The sequence below is a fragment of the Nuphar pumila genome, chromosome 17 (assembly GCF_984573655.1).
Source record: "Nuphar pumila chromosome 17, dmNupPumi1.hap1.1, whole genome shotgun sequence".
Lineage (NCBI taxonomy): Eukaryota > Viridiplantae > Streptophyta > Magnoliopsida > Nymphaeales > Nymphaeaceae > Nuphar > Nuphar pumila.
Genome location: NC_143265.1, coordinates 39,124,315 through 39,148,761, shown reverse-complemented (window position 1 = coordinate 39,148,761; position 24,447 = coordinate 39,124,315).

Genomic DNA, 24,447 nt, shown 5'->3' with positions numbered 1-24,447 from the left:
TCTTTTCCCTTTCTTTCCTTCCTTCTTTCCCTCCTTTCTTCCTTTCCCCTTTCTTTGTTCCAGCCCCCTTAAAACCTCTTTCTTTCTATTTTCCAAGGGATCACACGTTGAAATCCCCCATACGGCTGGACCTCCCTCACATACCTCTCCCCTCTCTCATTAAGCTCATCTCTCACTAAAACTTAGGATTTTTTTTATTTTACCCTAAGTCATTACACAACAATATCTCACGGTGGACTCTCTCTCTCTCTCTCTCTCTCTCTCTCTCTCTCTCTCTCTCTCTCTCTCTCTCTCTTCTGGCTGCACCCCCAAATCCCCTTTTCAGCTGCCATGAATGCCATGGTTTGAGCTACCCACTTCCAGCCACTTTGAAGCTTCACCAGCATCTCCACCCTGCAGCCTCCAACTCCCTTGCACAACAGCACCTTCAAGATCCCTAGCAGGTGGACTCTCCTCCATTGGTGAAGCCCAGTTTCAACCACACACCCATCAGCTCCCTTTGGTCTTCAAGTGTCTAGCCTCCACCTCCAACACGGTAGCTCCCTGCTGCTGCCCTTTAATCCTTCACATACCTTCAGCAGGCACCCAATCTTCACCAAGGTAGCCTCATTGCTCCTCTCTTCGGCATAGCAACACCTCCATCTTCAGCAGCCATTGCTTCCCTTGCTCCCAAGCCACCACCATAGGCATCAGCACCATCTCCTACAACTCTTGCTCCAGCTGGCCCAGCCCCTACTTTGAAGCAACACCTTCAGCCATCTCCTTGGTAGCCAACATCAACAACAAGCAGACTTCATCCTCAATTGTGGTAGCTGGATCCCTAAGGTAAGGTTCCTATTCTTCTTTTTTATTAACCTATAGATAGTTTTTTTTTTTTGTCATGGTAAAAGGCTACGTAAACAATTCATCGTTTCAATGGATTGAGTCCCTCCTTACAATGGCCAATACTAAGACCAAGTCGTACCCCTGATAATTTTTTTTTAATTGCATCATTATATTTATGTAGATTCCATGCTTATTTCATTCATTTAGTTTAGCCCCTTAAAATTTCATCTATTGTTATAGGTTTTGATTTTATAAGTGTAGTCCATTGGCTATTTTATGCAAATATTTTTATCAGTAAATCCTGCAGATTTGATGTTGAAAGCATGTTTATGTTATGGATCTTCTGCCAAAAACATGAAGTTATTTGGCTTCTTGAACTTCATTAAAAAATCAGACTCCAGATTGGGTTTTAAACCCTCTGGAAATTCCGAATCCGCTTTTAGCAGGGTTGAGGATCGAAGATCACCCCTATGGGAGATCCGAATACTCCTCTAAAAATTTCAGTAGATCCATGGTGGAATCTACTAATTTAATGCATTTTGAGGGATTTTTATAAAATGATTTGACCTCTGAGTTTCCAGACCTTCATGAAAATCAAGTTTTCCATTTGTCAGGGTCTAGACCGACCCTAACCCACTTAGTTTGTCCAACCCATATGTTGTCTGTGAAAACATCCAAATAGAAGTTGTTTCTAAACCTATCCTTTGTCTTCTCCCAAAATTTTAGAATTTTTAGAACCGCCTTGGTATTTTTCTCGAGATTAATTTCCCTGTCTGTCAGATTCCAATGTCTAAGAATTTCAGAGATCCAGGTCTCTCATAACAGTGTGCTCATTTCCAAACCATAACCCAAATCCTAAAACTGTAAAAAGAGGAAACCTTCCTCTGTTTGTCAGGGACATTCTCCCAAAATTTCAGTCATTTTTGTCTCTATCTTCTATTTTTCCTATAATGTTTCCTGAAACCTGTCTGTCTGCTTTAAATCCTAGAGTCGCTGGATTCCAATCTGACTTGCCGGAGCTGTCTAGCTCTGACCATAGGTCAAAACCAGAATCTGTAAAAGAAAAAAATCTTTGACTAACTGTCCTCTGTCACCCCATAAAATTTGGGAAATTTTTATGGAAGTTTAATATCCAAAATCCAATTTAGAGTTAGCATTTTAGGCAAAATCTTGAATTTTAGGATTTTTAGTTATTTTCTACGTATTACAAAATATCAAAAAAACTAGATTTTTGAGCTTCATTCTGTTTTTAGGCTTATCCTTGGTGTCCATGCCAAATTTGGCTTAATTCCAAGTTCATTTGCTTTGTATGTTACTTTACTTTTAAATTCAGAAGCAAAAATCAGGCGAAAATCAAGTCAAATTTGATATTTTATGATATTTTTGCTATTTTAGGATTTTTATCATGTGAATAAGCATATAGAATCATATTAGGGTTAATTTCCATGTCATTTGCATTTCAATTTCCCATTTTTGCAAAATTTATTTCAGAAAACCCTGGTTTCAAGGCCATAGTCTTGTTATCAGGGGCATTTTGGTCATTTTGACCTCAATTTCGAAATTCCAAACTTCAATTTTCCAAATTTTCATGCATATCATCATATTGTGTTTGATTTTATTTCATTTGATTTTTAAATTTCCAAATTTTACAAAAATTCTTTCAGAAAATCTTATTTCAAGATCATAAGGGGCATTTTGGTCATTTTGACCATATTTTTGAATTTCCATGTTTATTTTATAAATTTATTACTTATTTCTCATGTTTATATTAAAGGGGGTTATGAATTTGGGTTTATATCTGAATAATATCCGATAATTTCTAATATTTTTGGATAAATTCAGAAAAACCTACATTTCTATGCTAACATGTTTTCCAGTTTTGCAGGAACATTCAAGAAGAAAACTTAGCTATTTTATTTTATTTCAATTCAATGTAATATCAGATGTAATAATTTAGAATAAGAGTTATTTTCTAGCTTAGAATAGGACTGCATTGCATATAGTTTAATTTCTGTAAATTTCAATATCTGATATATGATGCATATACATATTTTTCAAAATTACTATGGTTGACACGAATGGAACATGCACAAGCTCTTAGTGAGTTCACAAATTTGGTGGGATTCGTATTTATGACCATAGTTAGAATACGAAGAAACCCAAGATTTGTGATCTTCGTATTAGCCACATTCAACCTACACTCTTAGGCTACCTTAAAAAATGCACTGCATTTCTCAAAATTTCAAACTCCTTTCTCAATTCCTCAAAGAATTCTCTTTCAAATTCATTCATTCATTCATTCAATTTGCATCATTTTTTAAATCATTTTCCAATTTCGATTTCAGAGAAACCGATTTTCACAAAATTTCTAAGTCTTTCTCAGGATTTGATTTACTCAAAACTCTGAGTTTTCAAATGACATTTCAAAACATTTCCCAAGTTCAAATCATGATTTCCCAAGATTTACACATTTTCAATTCCATATTTCCAATCTCAAAATCAATTTTCTCAGATTTTTCATTTTCCTAAGAATCCATTTTTCCATTTTAAAAATCCTTTTCCAATGAATTTCCTGATTTTCTCAAGATTCTCAAATCTATTTCCTTATAAAAGCAATCCAAATCTCAAAATCGATTTTCCCAAAGTTCAAGTTTTCCTGAGAATTCAATTTCCAATGCAAATTTCTAATTTCCAATGAAATTTAATGATTTTCCCAAGAATTCCATTTTCAAGCACTTTTCCAATCATTTTCCAAGTATATCTCAATTTTCCAAAGCCGACATCATATTTCTCAAACTTGCATCTTTTCAAAATTCCATAGCACATGCCTGATTCTCTCTGCATTCTAGAAAAATAAAACAAGATTTAGATATTTGAGTCAAGTTAAAGCACACAATTGATCCTTGGTTCGATTACCCCTGGTAAAGGCGCCAGGAACGATCGAACCTCGTACCGACAGGCAGATCCCATTCCACGGATTTTTTCTCATAAATTTTCAAAACGGAGGCGAGTAATTTTCAAAACTTTGGTCGAGTTTGACTCGCAGAATCATGTTTCTCTCTCTCGCAGAGGGAGGGAAATTTTTTTTGCGATGATAACACCATCGACCCCCGACTGGCTTCCTGTTGCCCCATGGCCAACCGGCCGTCGCCCCCCTTCCCACCGCCTGTCCACCCCCGACCCGCCTCCCCCCTTACTGCCTCCTCTCGCCCTCCATTCCCCCCTCCTCTTGCCCCCCAACCTGCCTCCGCCCGTCGCCCCCCTTCCCGTCGCCTACCAACCCTCGACCCGCCGCCCCCCTTCCTGCCTCCTCTCGCCCCCCTTCCCGTCTCCTCTTGCCCCCCAACCTGCCTGTGATCATTGCAAAATTTTTCCTCTTGTTTTCCCTCTTTTCCTTCTCTTTGCCTTTTTAACCTCTATTTCTCTTTTTGAAGGGAAATAAAAGATAGAAAAGAAGAGAGAATGAGAAAAGAAAGAAAGAGATAGGAACTCTTTTACAAAGGTCTCACTTGTCCTTAATTTTGAAAATGTTTTGAAATTACTCACCTCCGTTTTAAAAATTTATGGGAAAATGGAGAGATGGGATTCGCTCATCGGTACGAGGTTCGACCTCCTGACGCCTTTACCAGGGGTAATCGAACCAAGGATCAAATTTATGCCTTTTTGCTTTGCCTAAATATTGTCTAAGAAATTATTCCAAGTCTAGAATGCACAAAGAATCAAGCTTGTGTAAATGTGAATGCAGAGATGTATGCTTTTGAGAAAATAGTTTAGAAATTTTGGGATTTTATCCAAGTGATTCTGAAATAATTTTGATAAATGGAGTGAAGAGATGATTCAAAAGGTTTTGAATTGGTTTGAAAAAGTTAGATTTTAAATCTAACTCAGAATTTTGAAATAGATCTTGAAGAAGAGACTGCAAATTCCAAGTCTCGGAATAATCAGAGTCTTGAAAATGGATTTTGATTTGAAGAAATAAGGAGAAAAGGAAATTTTTGGATCTTGAGATAGAGTTTTGAGAAAAATGGATTTTTCAAAGTAAAAAATGGACTTTGAATTTGAATGGATTGATTCTGAGAAAGGAATTCTTAATTTCAGAACCTAAAAGAGGAATTGAATTTGGATTCAGACTTAAGAAATGGATTTGAAAATGGTTTTTGAAAGTAGGAATTTGAAATGGAACTTGATTTGAAATCTGAAATCCTAGATGGAATTTGATCCGAAATCTGGAATCCTAAATGGAATTGGATCTGAAATCTGGAATCCTAAATGGAATCAGATTTGAAGTCTGAAATCCAAGATGAAATTGAATCTGAAATCTAGAGTCCTAAATGGAACTGGATCTGGAGTCTGAAATCCAAGATGGAGTTGAATTCGAAGTCTGGAATCCTAAACGGAATTGGACCCAAAGTCTGGAATCCAAGATGGAATTTGAATTTTGAAAATCCAAATGGGACTTTGAAGATGGATCTGGATTTTGGAAATCCAAATTTGAATTTAAAAGTGGACTTTAAGCTTAGGGAAAATCAAATTTTGAGATTCAGAATCAATCTCAAAACCTTGATTTTGAATTGAGAATCAAGACTCAATCTTTAGACAAAACTTTACAGATTTTGAAAAATAAAGGATAAACTTGATTTTAAACCTGAATCTTGAAATCAGAAGGTGAATCTGAAAATTCCAAAGTTTAAATTGAACTTTGAAATACGATCTGAGATATGAAATCGAATTTAAAATTGAATCTTGAAAATGAAGATGAATTTTCAAAGTTGAATTGAACTTTGAAATTTGGATTTTGAATTGGAAATTAAATATATAAGTGAATTTGAATTTTTAAAGTCATATTGGACTTTGAAATTGAATTTTGAATTTTAAAATGAGATAGATGAATTGGAATAAAAAATTGAAGATTGGTTTTAGAAATGAAGAAGATATTTGAAAATATATCTCAAAATAACTTGGATTTTGAAAAAGAATTTTGAAAATATGATGTAATTCTATCCTAAATGATGAATGAATTAAAGAATTTTGAAAATTGAGTTTGAAAAGTATATTTTATTCTTTAAATGAATTGAAATAAGATTGAAGATATAATACATTTCTGAGTATGGTCATAAAATATATTATATAATAATCATATTTAAATTCAAATAAAGAATAAAATATATTTTTGGTGCCTTTATAGAGTTTAAAATGAAATTAACTCTCAATATATTCTGACTATGACCATTGATATATATTTTGAGTTAATTTTAAATTAAACTCTGATAAAGGAAGAAAATATTAAAAAAAATATGATAATTTTTTTAAGGAGATCCAGTGTGGATCTAGTGTTATTCCATAAAAGATGAAAACACTAAGTTTTGTTCACACCTTAACTATGGCCATTGATGCAAGTCGTCAACTTAGGATTTAATCACCTTTTATTAGAATGGTGCGCGTGTCATTCGTGTTCCCATTTGTGAATTTTTGGAATAAAAGAGAAAATTGATGTGAAACAAGCATTTCTAGAAAATATACATGCTCATACATTCTAATCTAGTGCAAGGAATGTAAATTCTCATTATATTTAGCCATTACACTTCTGAAATTGAAATGGAAATTATGATTTCTAAGCTAAGAAGAGAAATAACCCTTTTCCATATATTTCCTGCAAAACAGGGTTAGCACAAGATAACCGAGATACGAAATGCAGAGAAAGGGGTTAAAAAAATGACATTGAAATTAAAAAGGCATGGGATTTTAGCCTAAGTATTACATCTAAACTATATGATGTGCACAACTAAAATGTGTGTAGAAGAGGCTTGTTGAAATAGAAAGGAAGACATATATATATATATGCCATGGGGAGGTACATGGGAGGAAATCTTTGTCTTTAATGAGGAGATGTATGAAGTGGGATTTATGCAATGTGAATGCATGAAGTTGTACATGAGAGGTTTTTGTATGGGCCTAATGTGTCTAATGGATAACAGGGAACAACACCTAAATGCTGGAGCTATACATTGTTTGAATACTCAAATTGCAAAGGATTTTGCATATCGAGTCATGTCAGCAAATCTTGCCACACTGAATGGGAGTTAACAATCTTTGGTCTGAAATAATTGTCTTCAGCAGGTCAAGATTGGGCATAATGCAATGCCACACGAGGCATGGGTTGCTGTGGCAAATATAGGAATCTGAATGCCATGCTGGGATTGCAAGGTAGACTGGAGGGATAAGGTGCTTTGACATGGTGAAGGTGCAACAACGGGCTGTATGGGCAGCAGGTAATGGGCAATGGATGGAAGTTACTGTTGTGTGATACAACAGAGGCATAGGAAGTGGAGAAGAATTGCTGGACTAAAGACCACAGACGCAACAAGAATGTGGTTAGTACATGAGTGTCTCTAGTAGAGCTACAGTGATAATTGCGGGAAAAGAAACAATAAAAGAGAAAGGGATTTGATATGTTGAGGCTTGCGAGGGTTATGGTTCACGCCCAGTGAATGAGTTGTTGCATCCGAGCTTAGAGCACACAGAGCAGATGGTGCATCCCTTGAATCAATCTTGACCGGTGCAAACTAAAAATGCCTTGTGATGATGTAGACCAAGCTGAACCATACATTGCTATCATTTGAACAAACTCCTCAACGACTCTCTTACCCAGTCCAGTCTTAAGGCATGCTGTGGTGGGTGTAATAGTCGGTGATGTGGGAGATAAAGATAAAGGTGAAAGAAATGGGTCAATTCTTACTAACGACAAACTCTCTCATAAGGAACATAAAGCATAATCCATCACACAACAGATAATAGAAAACGAACTAATTAGCCACTCATAATATCAAATCTTGAAGGAGAAACATGGAATTGCTAGCGTATCAGATTCAGCTACAACTTGAAAATGCAAACCTTGTAAAGATAGAATAATGTCTCATCAACTTGGACTGTTATATCATTGGGCAAAGAGGTATTAAAGAACTAGGCAAATGAAACATCAATTCTGTAGAACTTAGAAAACTCTGTTTTGAAGAAGGAAAATCAAATTGAAATTCCCTGGCATACCTGCTAATACTGCTCCCACTTTTGGATGTCAAATCATAGTGATATTCCAAGCCCAAAATAGCCCATCATGTTCTCTGATTTGGGCCTTTTATTAGCTGGAAGGCCACTAGGCTACTTGTTTTCAAACCATCGTTCATGGATGCAGCTTCTCCAACAGGTAATACTTGTGTTCATCATTCTGCAGTACTTCCAGATCAAGCATTAGTTTGAGACCTATGGGTAGTGAGATTGTTTGCAATTATAACATGCAACTGTGACGCCTCTTTGCTGAATTTTGCTCTATGGTGGCATGCTATATCGGGATTGATTCAAAGATCTCACTTACGCAAACTCTTTGTACATACCAACTATCTTTGAAAACTGAAATGATACCCATCTATTCAAGCATTTATACAAGCATAACTAATCATCAATTTGGCTCACATCTCAGGTAGATGTTTATAGACAATTTTGTCGACTGTACCTGAACTTGCAATTGTCCTGACGGCTATATCCGAAACTGGCATTGAACCACATATTAGATATGAGTAAAAATGATCAGCAGAAGGCATGATACAGGTATTCCTCACTAACTAAATGATAAGACAACCTCTGCAAGTGATATATATAAAGAAAAACAAAAAAAATAATTTCTGGATTGGGGCCTAGTTAGCAGAAAATCACCCAAAAAGGCACTTTATGATAAACCATTCATTTTATGTTTTGTACAGGCTTGTCACTACTGGATGTGAAAACCAGTTTCAATGAAAAGGCACTTTATGATAAAATACCCAAGGATGCAATATTGGTCATATATACATACTAAATCTCTAGAAAGGCTTTCAACAGATGCCTCACACATCACATCCTGGAAAAAATCCCCATTAAGGTTAACTAGAAAAGATTTTTTTTATTACAATCTCCTTGATGAAGTTAAAAGGGATATGACAACAAGCATGTCAGTCTAAAAAAAAAAAGAAAAGCCTCTGCTAAGTCGCATTTCTTACCTCGACCTTCTGAGAAGATGGAGAATCTCGTAGCTTACAACCTCTAGAATCAAGTGAGTTCTCTACTTGCTCTCTGGAAAAAAAAACTCCCAAGGAAGGGGTTAGAGAGCCTCTTGAAACATGCAATTACATCAATGAGGATGCCAAACTCTCTTGATCTGATTGAGTTATCCCACAGAACAGGCGCACCCAACAGATTAGAAACCTTTAGGTCACACTCATATACAGATTTTAGGAGATCTCCTAGGTGTTATGCAGCCTGAGGTTTTGGATTGAACTTATTGTTCTCATATTGAAAGCTTCCCTGATGACATTGGGGAACCATCTCAAAAAAAGGCACTAACACAGGATGATGTTTAGGCATGAACGAAACAATTTATACCCATGATGCTGACATTATCCAATGAAACACAACAATGATAGAGACACTGATAAAAAAAAAGGGGGGTAATAAAGGATTAGGTGGCAATGAATGTGTTGGTATGTGAAGGTGGATGTATTACGTGCAAATAAAGTAGAGATTCAAAAGGCAGACAAAAGCTATTAGCGATCCCTGGAAGCAATACAGTAAAAAAAAGAGGCAGAGATTAAAACCATACGACTTATGCTTCTATCAGGCAATGAAGGTATGATGCCATGCGAAACTGATAAACTGAATAATCATGAAACGAGAAGAGAAGTTGTTGATGGTCTGATGATGCAAATATTCCGAAAAATGCAGATGAGGATGTGGATTTTCAGCAGAGCAAAAAACATTTACAAGGTAAATCCAGTTTTCCTTCAGAGTGATGGCACATCAGATTTTTCCATGGTGGATCAAATCAGGGAATCATTGATTAAAGAATCAACAAGATTTTTTTTTGGCAAACGAGATGAGCTACCTCTGCAGACTTTATTTGCTTTTCACGACAAACCAGGGATCCAGTTTTCATGGTCAATCAAAGCATTGTATGACAACTCAGATGCAAATACAGAGATATTGCCTCGAACAATGATTTATACGATAATTCCAGATCAACCAAAGCCCACAGTGAGTTTTCAACAGACGAATAACAGCTGATGCAGAGTAAAATGTGATATTTTGACTATAACTGGTATGCTGCGAAATGAAAACATATTCATCCAGATCCAGCACAGAGAGTATAAATTAAATCCATCAAATTGCCTTAATTTGTGAAATGGTAGGTTGGGACAAATGAAATCAACGATCAAATATAGAGAATCGTATTTAAACAAATGAACTTAACCAACGAAAATAAAGAAAATGTAACAAATGAAATGAACAAGCAAGATTAGCCGATGGATTTTAACAAGATAAATGATATGCAGTAAACTATAGTGAAAATAACAGAATAATGATGCAGTGCCAAACAAGAATCATATATGCTGAAAAATGATAACGTGAAATGGAATCTCTCGCACGGATTGTAATGGAAATTTAATCAAATAACGAGAACGCTAATAAATAAAATAAAATAAATAAAAGATGCTGAGGACGAATTGAATAGCAAAACCATAAAGGATATGTGAAAAGCCAAATAAAATTCAACAACAGTTCATTGAAGGAAGGAAAAAGAGATGAAAAACCGATGTAGGAACTGCATATTCCATTTGCTGTAGCACAGGGGTGGGTTGACGTTGCACAAGCAACCCAACACCACCAATGGTGCTTCAATGGGGCAAAAACCAGAAAATCAGAAGCTAAGCAAAGAGATTAAAGAGAAGAGATTCTTACCGGATGGTTTTATCTTAATCTAAGCTGAAGGGGGGGCGTCTCCTGTGTTCTTATTTGCAGGGGATGGTCGATTGCTTCAATCGACCAGATGGGAAAAAGAGAAGTTGAGAGAAGGATGGGATCTCGATGTAATGGCTGATGGATCCGTGAAGAAGAAGGCGATGCAGAGGTGAAAAATGGATTGAGAGGAAGAAGAAGAAGCAGACGCAAGAACGATGGATCGTGAAAGAGGAAGGAAGACCGATGCAAGGGTGAGAGTGGATTTCATGAAGGAGAAGGAGGTGTAATGCGGAGGTGAAGAAGCAATGATCTCCGAAGGAGAAGGATGGTCGTTTTTATAAAAAAAGGGAGGAGGAATCGAGAAGAATCGAGAGAGAGAGAGAGAGAGAGAGAGAGAGAGAGAGAGAGAGAGAGAGAGAGGTCGACCTTCAGAAACCACGTGTTTGTTAGGGTATTTTTAAAACAAAGTCTCATTTTTAAAGATTTTCAAAAAGGTGGTTCATTTTTAAATTTTTTTTTTCAAAAAGGGTGATAAAAAGCCATTTTTTTCGATTTTCTTTTTTTTTTTCTATTTTGATCTTTTGATCTTTTGTTCTTTTTCTAATATTTTCTATATTTTTTTGGTATTTTTAAAATTAAACTCTAAAACTATGGAAAAACAAGAGATTTAAAACTATTTTTTTGTATTTTTGGGAAATATTTACAAAAGAGGGGTTTTATGAGAATTCAAGGTTTGAATTTTGAAAATTTCTTCGAAAAATGAGTTTGGATCCAGGTTTTGAGTAAATATTTGAGTTTTAAACCTCGAATCGAGAAATACTGAGTCGTGGATCCAACTGAATATCAGATGGACTGTCTGAGTCTTTCAGAAATTATTTTTGGTATCTTTGGAAATTTAATTTGAAAATTGGATAACAAGGCTCAGATTGGAATTTTGGCACTAGATCCAGATATGAAATTGAGTCAGATATATAAAATAAATTTGATTCCAGTAAATCCAAGAAATAAACTAAAATTTTGAGTGAAAATGACTCAATTTACTCAAAAAATGGGAGTCAGCGGTAAAAAGGGAATATTTATAAAATTTTGAAAAATTTGGGGTATTCACACCGCCTTCCCTTGGCCCCCCTTCCCGCCTCCTCTCACCCCCCTTACTGCCTCCTCTTGCCCCCCCCTCCCCCCCCCCCCTCGCCGACAACCTTGTCGAGCCCCTTTCGCTGTGCACCCGACCTAGGCCAACACCCCTGTCCGGACATCCCCTTTCCCCCTCTTTTTTGCTCGTGTTCCGAACATCCCTGACACTTTTATCCCATCTCTGGCGATCTCGTAGGTAACCCCCCAGCCCACCTCCCTGTATTGTACTGTATATTTATATTTCGCAGGTACGTTGCTGAGCCAAAGATACGCGATGCTTAGTGCTAAGCATCGCATGCGGCTAAAAAATGAAATGCAAAATCAGGTAAAAACCCGTGGTGAGTAAGTGATGCAAGCACATCATATGTTATTTAATTTATTGGATACAACACTTTTCTGTTCACACACTCACATAGTTGTGGATATCTAGGACTGTTTTGATGGAGTTTGGAGATCATGTTGAGCATGATTTTAATGTATGAGTAGAAGTGTTCTTATTTTTGGAGTACGAATTCCATGCTCAGCATGGTAGTAGTTAGTGGAATATTGGAGTGTGTTTGCTGCAGGTACATGTTTGATATATGTTTTGATATGAATGATTTGAATGTATTGTAATGTTTGATGTTTCTGTATCCATGCTTGCACAAAGTTATTTTCCATTTGATTATGCCTTCCATGTAGAATTGTATCATGATTTTTTTGTTCAAATGAATGTATTCTTATATGTAATGTGATTTAAATTTTTTAAATATCCTCTTAATGTGTATAAATATGATGTGATGGTGTATTGCACACGAAAATCTACCTATGATTAAGATTTTCTTTTAACTGGTGATGATAATATCTATAATATTATAGGACAAAATGACTGCAAACCGTGAATGAATATATCGTAAAATAGTTGATAATGAGGTGTCGCATGAATATATTGATGGTGTTGAAAGTTTTATTGAATTCGCAACGACAATGTTAGTATAGTGGATCCCACCGGTCGGATCAGATGCCTCTGCACGATGTGTAAGAACAATCGATTTGTAGAACCTCATGGCATTAGACATCACCTATACATGAAGGGTTTTGTTAGTGGTTATCAAAATTGGACGCTTCATGGTGAAGAATTTTGGAATAATATTAACGCACAAGTGAATGTGGTGCACGATAATCCATATATGGATTTAATATTTGATGCTGCAAGATTGGAAATGGGTTCTGTTGTGGGACATAGTGATGCACCAACTGGGGTAGAGGAAGAAGCAACAAACGATGCAGCTAGTACATTTTATGACTTACTTAGAGATGCTGATGAACCACTATGGAATGGTTGTGAGAGTCACACTATCTTGTCTGCAGTTCTTCAACTACTGAATTTGAAGTCCGAGTTTAATTTGAGTCAATTATGTTTTAATCGTCTGTGCTCTATTGTGAAGAGTATGTTGCCCAAAGATGAGAAATTGCCACAAAATCTCTACCATGCGAAGGTTATGGTCAATGCTCTAGGTATGAGGTATCAAAAGATAGATGTTTTTCCCAATCATTGCATGTTGTATTTCAAAGATTAAGAAAACAGCAGATCATGTCTATCATGTGGACATCCTCGGTTCAAGTCAAAGACAAAGGAAAATGGTAGCACAAGGTCAAAAGAAGTGTCATATAAGTCACTCTGCTACTTCCCTCTCACCCCTAGATTGAAATGTCTTTATATGTCTTCGAGAACAACTAAACAAATGATATGACATGCAAATAAAGTTCGACATGATGAAGACAAGATCACACATCCTGTTGACGCAGAAGCTTGGAGGCACTTTGATCATACTTATCAGAACTTCGCTTTGGAAGTGAGAAATGTTAGGCTAGGTTTATGTACAGATGAATTTAATCCATTTGGGGGTAGATCAATCTCATACTCGTGTTGGCCGGTATTTGTCACCCCATACAACCTACCTCCAAGCTTTGTATGAAGTGTCAAAATCTTTTCTTGTCTCTATTGATCCCTGGTCTGAGGTCTTCGGGCCAAAATCTTGATGTATATTTGAGGTCATTGATTGATGAACTGAAAATATTGTGGGATGACGATATTCTCACGTACGATGCCCACAAAAAATAAAACTTCAATATGAAGGCTGCTGTTCTATGGACAATCACTGACTTCCCTGCATATGGTATGTTATCTGGTTGGAGCACACATGGGAGGTTAGCATGTTCGTACTGCATGGAGGATACAAAATTGTTTAGATTGACGCATAGAAGGAAGTCGTGCTGGTTTGATTGTCACCGTCAATTTCTACCCAACGATCATCTATTCCGACGACAAAAGAATGTGTTTCGAGCAGGCACAACTGAAATGGAAGGTCCACCAACAAGGTTGTCTGACATAGAGATTTTAAGAAGATTGCGATACTTTCCATGTGAATTGATAGATGCCCGTAGGCCAACGCCCTTTATTGGATTTGGGAATGATCATAATTGGACAAAGAAATCTATATTTTGGGAACTACCATATTGGCCAACCTTATTAATATGACATAATTTGGATGTCATGCATATGGAGAAAAATGTGCTCGATAATGCGTTTAATACAGTAATGAATTGAAAGGAAAAATGAAGGATAATCTGAAGGCACGTATGAATTTAAAAGTGGTATGTAAAAGACCAAAATTAGAACTCAAAGAGTATAATGGCAAAGTACTGAAACCAAAGGCAAGGTATATGCTTGAACCAGATCAAGTAAAGCTTGTATGTCAATGGTTGAGCCAGTTGAGATTTCCAGACGGCTATGTTTCTAACATTGCTTGGGCTGTGAAGATAGACGAGGGACAATTATATGGGTTGAAGAGCCATGATTGTCATGTCATTATGCAACGGTTGATGCCCCTAGCATTCTATGATATGTTAGACAAATCTATATGGGGGGTATTGTCTGAGTTGAGTAGATTTTTTAGAACATTATGCGCAACAAAAGTTGTAGTATCTGAGGTGAAGAATCTCGAGGAATCTGTCGTAACTACTATTTGTCAGCTAGAGAAGATATTTCCACCAATATTTTTTGATGTTATAGAACATGTGATCATACATTTGTCATATGAACTTAGGGTTGGTGAACCTATGCAATATCGGTGGATGTACCCATTTGAAAGGTATATGTTTATTAATTTTTTTTTTCAATGATATTGAGAAATTTATTGTAATCCGAGATGTATATTGTTGACAAACGCATGTTTGACCTCAAAAAAAAGGTTTGAAATAAAGCAAGAGTAGAGCATTTTATTTGTGAGGTGTACACCTTAAAAGAGATTTCAAATTTCTCATCTATGTACTTTAAAACTCATATTCCAACACGTTACACATGCCCACCTCGTAATGATGATGGAGAACAATTAACTGTAACTGACAAATTGTCTATATTTCAACCACTTGGGCATGCATTTGGCAGTTGTCGGTCAAGACTCTTAGAAGATCGAGAGCAAGATGCAACACAAATATATATCCTTTTTAATTGCTTAGCAATCGACCCATACATTGAGTAAGTATACTTAATACGTAACACTAAGTTCTATACGTGCGTACATGGTTCGGTAAAATAAGTTTATGTTAAGTGCATATGATTTGATCTGGAGTTGCGAAGAAAACTTTCACAACTCAATGATGCAGAAGTACAAAAAGAACGTGAAAATAAATTTGTGGCATGGTTGAAAGAGTTGGTAAGGACGATTGTATACATTCTTTCCCTTTATACAACAATAAGATACTTAATTTGTCATGATCATAGTCATTGTTTGTGCTTGTAGATCCGTCATGATGATGTTAAAGATCAAGGAATATGTGATTTACAAAATGGTCTATCTAAAGTTGTGTAATGTTACAACGGGTACATTGTAAATGGTTATCGATTCCATACAAAAGACTACGGTGTCAACAAGTCAATGATGAATAGTGGCGTGTGCGTCAAGCATAGCAACTATGGTAAAAATGAACATGACTACTAGGATGTTATAGAATAAATAATGGAGTTGACTTACTTAGGCACAAATAATAGCTTAACTTTATTCAAGTGTCAATGGTTTGATCCCACAGCAACAAGAGTCGACAAAGTCTCAGGCATTGTGGAGGTGAATCATAAATCAAGGTTTGAAACATATGAACTATTCATATTAGCCTCGCAAGCTCAACAAGTTTACTATACTTCATATCCGAGTACAAGGAAGTCAGATAGAAATGAATGGTGGATAGTTTATAAGGTGAAGTCCAAACTATACCTTGAGTATGATCAGTTACAGGAAGACAAGATTGCTGAAGAGGGTGATTACTATCAATTAGATGATATGTATGACTTCTCTTATGGTCACGATGTCGCACATGGTATGCATGTCATATCTCCATTGTCTGATGGCACATGCATGGAAGAATGTGATCCAAATGATATACAAAGTGGATGGGCGCTAAATGAAGAAGAAGAAGATGATGACGAAGAGGAGGAGGAGGAAGAAGAAGAGTATGAAAGTCAGACAAGTGATGATGAATCATTCACGAGCTAGTGAAATACATCTTGTAATACATTCCTGAATGATCTGAATTATTAGAATTATTTGAATGTATTGCAATCTATTGTATTTATTTGAATATATTGAAATGTATTGCAATGTTTGAATGTATTGCATGTCTTAAATATTTTTTGAATTGATTATGTATGTTCGATAGGTATAGAGTTATGAATTGAATGCACATGTAACATGTTAGAATTATTTGAATGTATTGCAATATTTGAATGTCTTGCATGAAGTTTTTTTCAATTTGATCTAAATGATTAGAATAATTTGAATGCATTATATTGATTTTAATATATTGAAATGTATTGCAATGTTTGAATGTCTTGCATGAAGTTTTTTTCAATTTGATTTGAATGATTTGAATGTATTGAAATGTATTGTATTGATTTGAATATATTGAACTGTATTGCAATGTTTGAATGTCTTACATGAAGTTTTTTTCAATTTGATCTGAATGATTAGAATGTATTGAAATGTATTATATTGATTTGAATATATTGAAATGTATTGCAATGTTTTAATGTCTTGCATGAAGTTTTTTCCAATTTGATCTGAATGATTTGAATGTTTAGAATGATTTGAATGCATTGAAATATATTGTATTGATTTGAATATATTGAAATGTATTGCAATGTTTGAATGTCTTGCATGAAGTTTTTTTCAATTTGATCTGAATGATTAGAATGATTTGAATGTATTAAAATGTATTATATTGATTTGAATATATTGAAATGTATTGCAATGTTTGAATGTATTGCTAGTACATTTTTATTTGTTAGAATATGGTTCATGGAGGACACACTCTGTTGCATAACCAATTTATTTGTTAAAAATTTTATTACAAATTAACGACGGAGTAGCGACGGATATTATCCGTCGCAACTCCCTCACCAATTTGAAGCAGTGTCGGTTTACGATGGAATTTAAACCGTCGCTAATGTCTGTTGCCATATTTTGATAGAAATTAGCGATGGATACTTAATAAATAGTAGCGACGGAAATAGTGACAGATTAAATTCCATCGCATAACCAAACCAGTCTCCATTTAATGATGAATTTGCGACGTACATAATCCATTGCTAAGCTATCACAACATAGCGACAGATAAATTTTGTCATAATTTAGCTACTAGGGTTATGCGACGGGTGATATACGTCTCTAGTCCGTCACAAAATCCATCACAAAATCCGTCGCAAAATATGTTGCAAAGATGTACAACGATGGATTAGCGACGGACTAACAACGTATAGAATCCATCGCCAATACACATTTTCCTTGCCGTTAACGGTCGTTTAAAAATTGATGAAAATATCTTTAGAAGTGTTTCTTCTGCAGATTGAACTTTTAAACACTAATAAAATTTGGATATAAGAAAAAACACATTTGAGTGTTTCCCTTATTTTTTTGGCAGTGTGGACTGTCTGACTCTCAGTATTCGGACTGTATCTCTCAAGATACATGACCGATTGGTGCAAGCTTGGGCTCATTGAAAAGCCAAGACACCAAGATACAACTTTGGTGTTGAGCAATTGGCCAAAATCCACGTCTGAGAGTGATTAAAATTTCTGGAAAGTTTCTAACATTGGGTCATGACCCAAGTTCTGTCTGTCTCTGCATTCTGAACTGTTTGACATAGTCACAAAGTTTGGACTGTAACCCAAGTTACTGGTCTGTTTTGTAAGTGTTTTGCTTGTTGGAAATCCAAGACGCCAAGCCTCAACTTTTGTGTTGAGCGTTTGGCTAGAATCCATGTCAGCAGGTGGCTAACATTCCTGGTAAAAACTTGACATTGGGAAGTGAACCTCATTCTGTCCTGACAGTAATTTGCCTAATAGAGGTTAGCATTTTGCCTTGTTCTCCTAAACAGATGGATAGAAAAATCTGAGTCTTAGCTTGTTGGAAAGCTAACATCCAGATCTCCAAATTTTCTATTAAACAATTTTTTTGATTCGGCTTCATTGTTAGACAAATATTGCTATCAATCTCTATTGTGTGAATGCTAGAAAAAGAAAAAGAATTTTACAGAACTGCCTTGTTATACCCTGATGGAATTTGGTATTGGTGACAATTCTTTGTCTGTGCTACTTTGTTTGATGAACCACATGACATTTAGAGAAGTTAACATCATGTTTAAGATCTTTCATGTTCTGAGGTTTTGATAATTTGCTCGTTTACTGCTTCATATATCCTCTTGTTATCTGCATATTCTAAATCTTGTTCTATAATTCGTATATCTTAGAATAGAAAACACAATAATATAAATTGGGCAATACCTCTCCGATTCCTACGTACTTACATTCATTGGAAATGCGTGTCTGTCATGCATCTTTCCTATGTTTATCATTTTTGTTGAAATAGAGGTCTGTTACCCTGAGTTGACCTTTTACTGAGTTTTATTTGAACTCAACAGTCATCATCGACAACTTCCATGTGTGGGGATCTGGTTGGATCATGGGTCATGGATCGGCTTCATCGCCGACCTCGCCATCATATTTGGTATCAAAGCCTAGGTTGTCAGGTTTCATAATCCGACACGGTTCAGGGTCTGGAGTGAATTTTTTTTAAGAGTGTGTCATCATGGATGGACGTATGGGAGGTAGAGGTCAAAATGACCTTAACCTCAAAAACGAGGGTTGAGATATTAGATATTCAAATCAAGATTTACGATGACAACTTGAGGAAGCTAACAAGATAGTAAAAGATCTAAGTAGAAGAATAAAAGAACTCCTAAGGGAATGTGATCGACATGTCGAGCGTGGTCCATGCGGTTCCCAAGGAACACGTGATACAAACTCATATGACTCAGATAGTGAGTTTGATTCATTTCATCAAGGTTAGGATAATAGGGATACTCACCAACATCGGAGGTCACATTGGGACTCCTTTTTGTGATTTGAAATTCCTGAATTCAAAGAAACAGGAACTCTCGAAGAATTCCTCAACTGGATTAGTGAAGTTTGCAAAATCCTTGAATTCAAGGAAGTTCCAGAAGATCAATGCATGGGATTAATTTTCCTCAAGCTTAAGGGTTGAGTTGCAGCCTAGTGGCGCCAACTCATGTAAATGCATAGACATCAAGGGCGTGCTCCGATTGAGTGCTAGAAGAACCTAGAGCAGAAGTTGGGTGCTCAGTTCCTTCCTTTGAACTACCATAGAAAATTATATAAAAAATATCAAAATTTGAAACAAGGTACCAAGTTGGTGGATCAGTATACTGAAGAATTTTATGACTTGGTAGCGCAAAATGACATTAGAGAGAGCGAGGAACAATTGATGTCAAAGTATATTGGAGGTCTCAACTTCCAATTACAAGACATATTGAATTTCGTTGAGTGTTGGACTGTGTCCGAGGCTCATCAGAAAGCGCAACAATAGGAAAGGTCTACTCAGCGAAAGACCTTGATTAAATCTATTCAGACTACTAGACCCCTAGTGCGGGCCCCTGTAGTCCCAAGTGCTAAAGTTGACCCACCCTACTGACACCCCAATGTGACACCCCTCTAGAAGCTAAAGTTGACCCACCCTACCGACACCCCAATGTGACACCCCTCTAGGGTTGCGAACCAGAATGCCTCAGTAGAAACCCAAGTGAGACCCACTAGTTTGAATGTTCCTATCAAGTGTTATACATGGGGGAAACCTGGTCATAAGTCCACTAAGTGTCGTGGCAAGGCCCTGTTCATTGAGGGATTTCATGAAGAGAAAGATTTCAAATTGGATCCAGAATCCACTCCTATTTATGACCAAGACAATGAAGATTTTGAAGAAAGAAGTGAAGAGGAGAAGACTGTGGAAGATTTGTTGCTCGATAGAGGAGATGCACTCATCTCGAGAAGAGTGTATTTAGCCCCATGACAAGAGGCGAGTGACAAATGGCTTAGGACCCACATCTTTGAGTCCACTTGTACTATTGTTAGAAAGGTGTGTAGGTTTATCATCGATTCTGGTTGTTGCGAAAATGTTATATCCGACGAAGCCATGACCAAATTGAACCTGAGTTGTAGGGCACACCCTCGTCCTTACCAGATAGCATAGCTCCAAAAGAGCGTTGACGTCCGCATTGATCGACAATGCTTGGTCAAAATTTTCATTGGAAACATATATTTTGACTAAGTGTGGTGAGATGTGCTTCCTATGGATGCAAGCCATTTGATTTTGAGTAGACCCTAGCAGTATGATAGAAATGTCATGCATAATGGTAAGACCAATGTTTATTTTTTCACTTTTGAGGGAAGAAAGATAAAGTTGCTTCCTTCTAAAGATCTACCACCGTTATCTCCATTTCACCTCATGCTTCCCTTAAGATTGCAGCATCTCAGATAAAAGGGTCTAGTGTGTTCATCACTAGACATAAACTTCAGGATCAACCAAAATCTAATACTGTCATGAAGGAATCACTAGCAGACCCTTCTCCTACAATCTGTGGTGATCCAATATTCATTGGGGCCAATAAAGAAAATGAAGAGGAACCCATCATCGATAGCGAGGTCGACGAGTTGTTTGACATTTCTTCACTTTCTGACATAGAATATTGTGAAGAACTGTCTCATCTCATTTTTGACAACCCTTTGTTTGCTAAAAATTTCGAAGGTTGTCTATCCTTGTTTGAGGATAAATTCATCTTTGATAATCCGATTTATCAAGATGTTGATGAAAACATTGAAGATAAAGAATCAGTTGTCTGTGATGATGTCAACAATGACCTCACACGTGTTTTTAATAATTCTATCATCAAGAAAAAGGTCCAGATTGAAAAGTCCTCTCAACGTATTAAAAATTCTGTTGAAATGTGTGTCAATGAGCACTTAGACATTGAACATTCTCCTATTGAATCATTTGAGAGTTTAGAGACTCATTCTAGTCAAAAAACTGAGTCAACCACACTAGGTTCTTATTTGTATCCATCAAGTGTTAACTGATAATCTTACCCATACTTCCTTGAATAATCCTCATAGTAAGTTTGATATGTTGCTACATTGTATTGCTTATGAATTACCTTGTGATTGTTAACATCGTAGTGCAAAATTTAAATTTTTGAGGTATTTGATACATAATCAATTGTTCTTTGATTCTGATCCGCATTTTGTTACAATCAGTAGAGCTCTAATGCAAGGTAAAGTTGTTAAATACAATGTTTTAGATGCTTTTGAGCATCAATCATATTATTCGGCATTACATTTTCCAAAGAATATTGAATTGCATTACATAAATGATTACTCATTTTTACATGAAGTTAACTATCATGCTTAGTTTATTTCTTATCCATGTAGACAGATTCTGCGTTGGTTTTATTTTAAATTTTTGCAGAGATTATTGAGTTTCACATGAGAAGAACATGGCTTCGAGGATGAAGCCTTTCGACCCAGGAGGGAATGATGCAGATCATCTAGCGGATCAGAGCTTGCAGACGAGTTGGATCCTAATCCAACTCTCCGGACTCGATCAGGGCATTGTTACCTGAGACGATCCAAACCCATTCAGGACATCTCTGGTCCAATTGGATCCTCGAAGTAACTCGTGTCCATCAATATTTGCATTGTGCTATTTCGATTCCATTTTGACAAGTGTGGAATAACATTAGAAATGTTACTTATTTTATTTTATTTTTTAGGTGCCGGATTATATGGATTCGGATAGTTCTAGTGCCCTGTAGGATTGTTTTGTGGCACTAGAGGGTGTACAGGGTTGACAGGGTGATTTTCTTTTTTTAAATAATTTTTTCATATTTTTTTAGCAGGATCCACATTATAGCAAGTTTGGATCTTGCCCAAGATCCAAACTACCTTAGATCCAAATGGCACCATTTCAAGTGGATAGCCAAGGGTTTCACCTAAAGTTAAGTTTAACTTTGAAAGTCTTGTGGCTGTTGAAAGGGAATAATGGCTAAATTCAAACCTTACACATTTCTTGGTCAAGTGGGTGGCAGCTTTGGAGAAGCCCCTCCATATGCATTGTGAGTGGTGGAATGGGGAGAAAACATTCGAAGCAGCCACCCCCCATCATGACATCTCCTCCTTGAGTCCTTAAGAACCCTAATGGAGGTTGACCAGGGTTGGTCGGCTGTCAAAAAAAATTTTTTTGCAAGTTTTTGGTGAAGAAGATACAAACATGAAGAAGAGTGGTCATTTGAGGAAGAGGGCACTCATGTTTGGGTGTTGTGGTGTTGCCCAACGTGTAAGCAAAGAGAAAACCCTTGCTAGAGTTGCAGTATATGAGAGAAGGCAGATTTTTATAGTTGTGGAGACGTTGACTACTGCTGCTCAACGTCCCTTGAATCATCTTATGGCAGTTGCAGTTGATCTCGTTGTGCTGGCTGCAATCAGATACATTTTTTGCATCTTAATCACTTTTCTGTTGTTATTTAATTGTGTCAATTTTTTCCTTCTGAAATCATAGTGTTTATGCCTCTGACAGAATCTTGTTTGAAGTTTGCTTATCTATCAAAAAATTTGGATTTGAGTAGCTGCTTCGTGAACTCTCGAGTAAATGTTTATTTTTGCATGTTTGGATTAAACCAGTTCTAACTAGTGTTGGGATTGGAGGAAGAGTGTGATCGTTGCAAAAAAAAATTTCTTTTCCTTTTTTTAGAGAAAAAGAGAAAACTTTTTGCAAGGTCTCACTTGACCTTTTGAAAATGGATTTTGAAATAAATTGCCTCTGTTTTGAAATCTGCGGGAAAATAAAGAGACGAGATTAGCTCATCAGTACGAGATTCAACCGTTTCTAGCACCTTTACCAAGGGTAATCGAATCAAGGATCGAATTTATGCTTTTGCTTTGCCTAAATTTGTCTAAGAGATTATTCTAAGTCCTAAATGCGCATAGAATCATGCTTGTGCTATGATTTTGAACTTGAAAACATGCATGCTTTTGAGAAAGTCATTTTGATTTGAAAAATACTTAGAAACATTTTAAGAAATTAATTCTCAAGTGATTTTCGAAACTTGATTTGAGAGATTATTTGGAGATAGATTTGAAACAAACTTAAAATGATTTCAAAAATCATTTAGATCTTGAAATTATTTTGATTTTAAAAATAAAATTTTGAACTTTGAAATTCAAACGTGAAAGAATTGAAATTACAAATGAAATTGGAAGATCGAAATTGAAATTTGTAATTAAGAATTAAAATTAAAATTCAAAGATTGAAATTGAGAATGAATTGAAAATGAAATTGGAAATCGAATTTTGGAATTGGAATGGAAAATAAAAATTGAAAGTTAAAATCATTTTGAAAAGTGACTTTTTAGTAAATTTGAAAGTTCTTTGAATAAACTTGAAGATATTTCGAAATCACTTGGAAAATGTTTTGAAATAACATTTTGGATAATTTTTGAAAATGGAAGAACAATGAAACAATGCAATTCTATCCTAAATGATGAATGCATTAAAAGAATTTGTTTGAAATTGAATTAAAATCAAATTTCATTCTTTAATAGAATTAGAAACAAGATTAGATTTTAATATATTCATGACTATGGTCACAAATATATTCTAATTTAATCTTTATTTAAATTCTAATAAAGAATAAATTGATTTTTTTTGCCTTTATAGAATTAAAATAAGATTAAATTTCTATATATTCATGACTATGGCCACAAATATATTTTGATTTAATCTTTATTTTGAATTCTAATAAAGGAAGAAAATGTATTTTGAAAATATGATGATTTTTGAAAATGACCTAAGAGTGTAGGTCAAATTTTATTTAATAAAGAATTAATAATTCTAAGTATTATTCATATTCCAACTATGGTCGTAAATACAAACTTTACTTAGTTTTATTTATCCTCTATTAAATGATGCACGTATCATTCATATTTCACCATAGTGTTATTGAAAATAAAAATAAAAATGCAACATATTAATGAAAAAAATAAAAAATTAAACTATATGCTCATTCATTCTAAACTAAGCATAAAGTAAACTTCAAATTAATTGATTCATTACAACCCTTGAATTAATATAATAGATGAAATAGTAATAAAGGAAAAAATCAGCAAAATAAATAAACTTGTTAGAAATAAATGTAGGCTTTTTATGGATTTTTCCTCAATTATTGAAAAATTGAAGAATATAGCCAAAAATAGCCTTTTATGCCTAAAAAAAAATAAAACAAATTAACAAAATAAATGCATAAGATGAATGATTTTGTAAAAGCATTTTGAAAATACATTTTG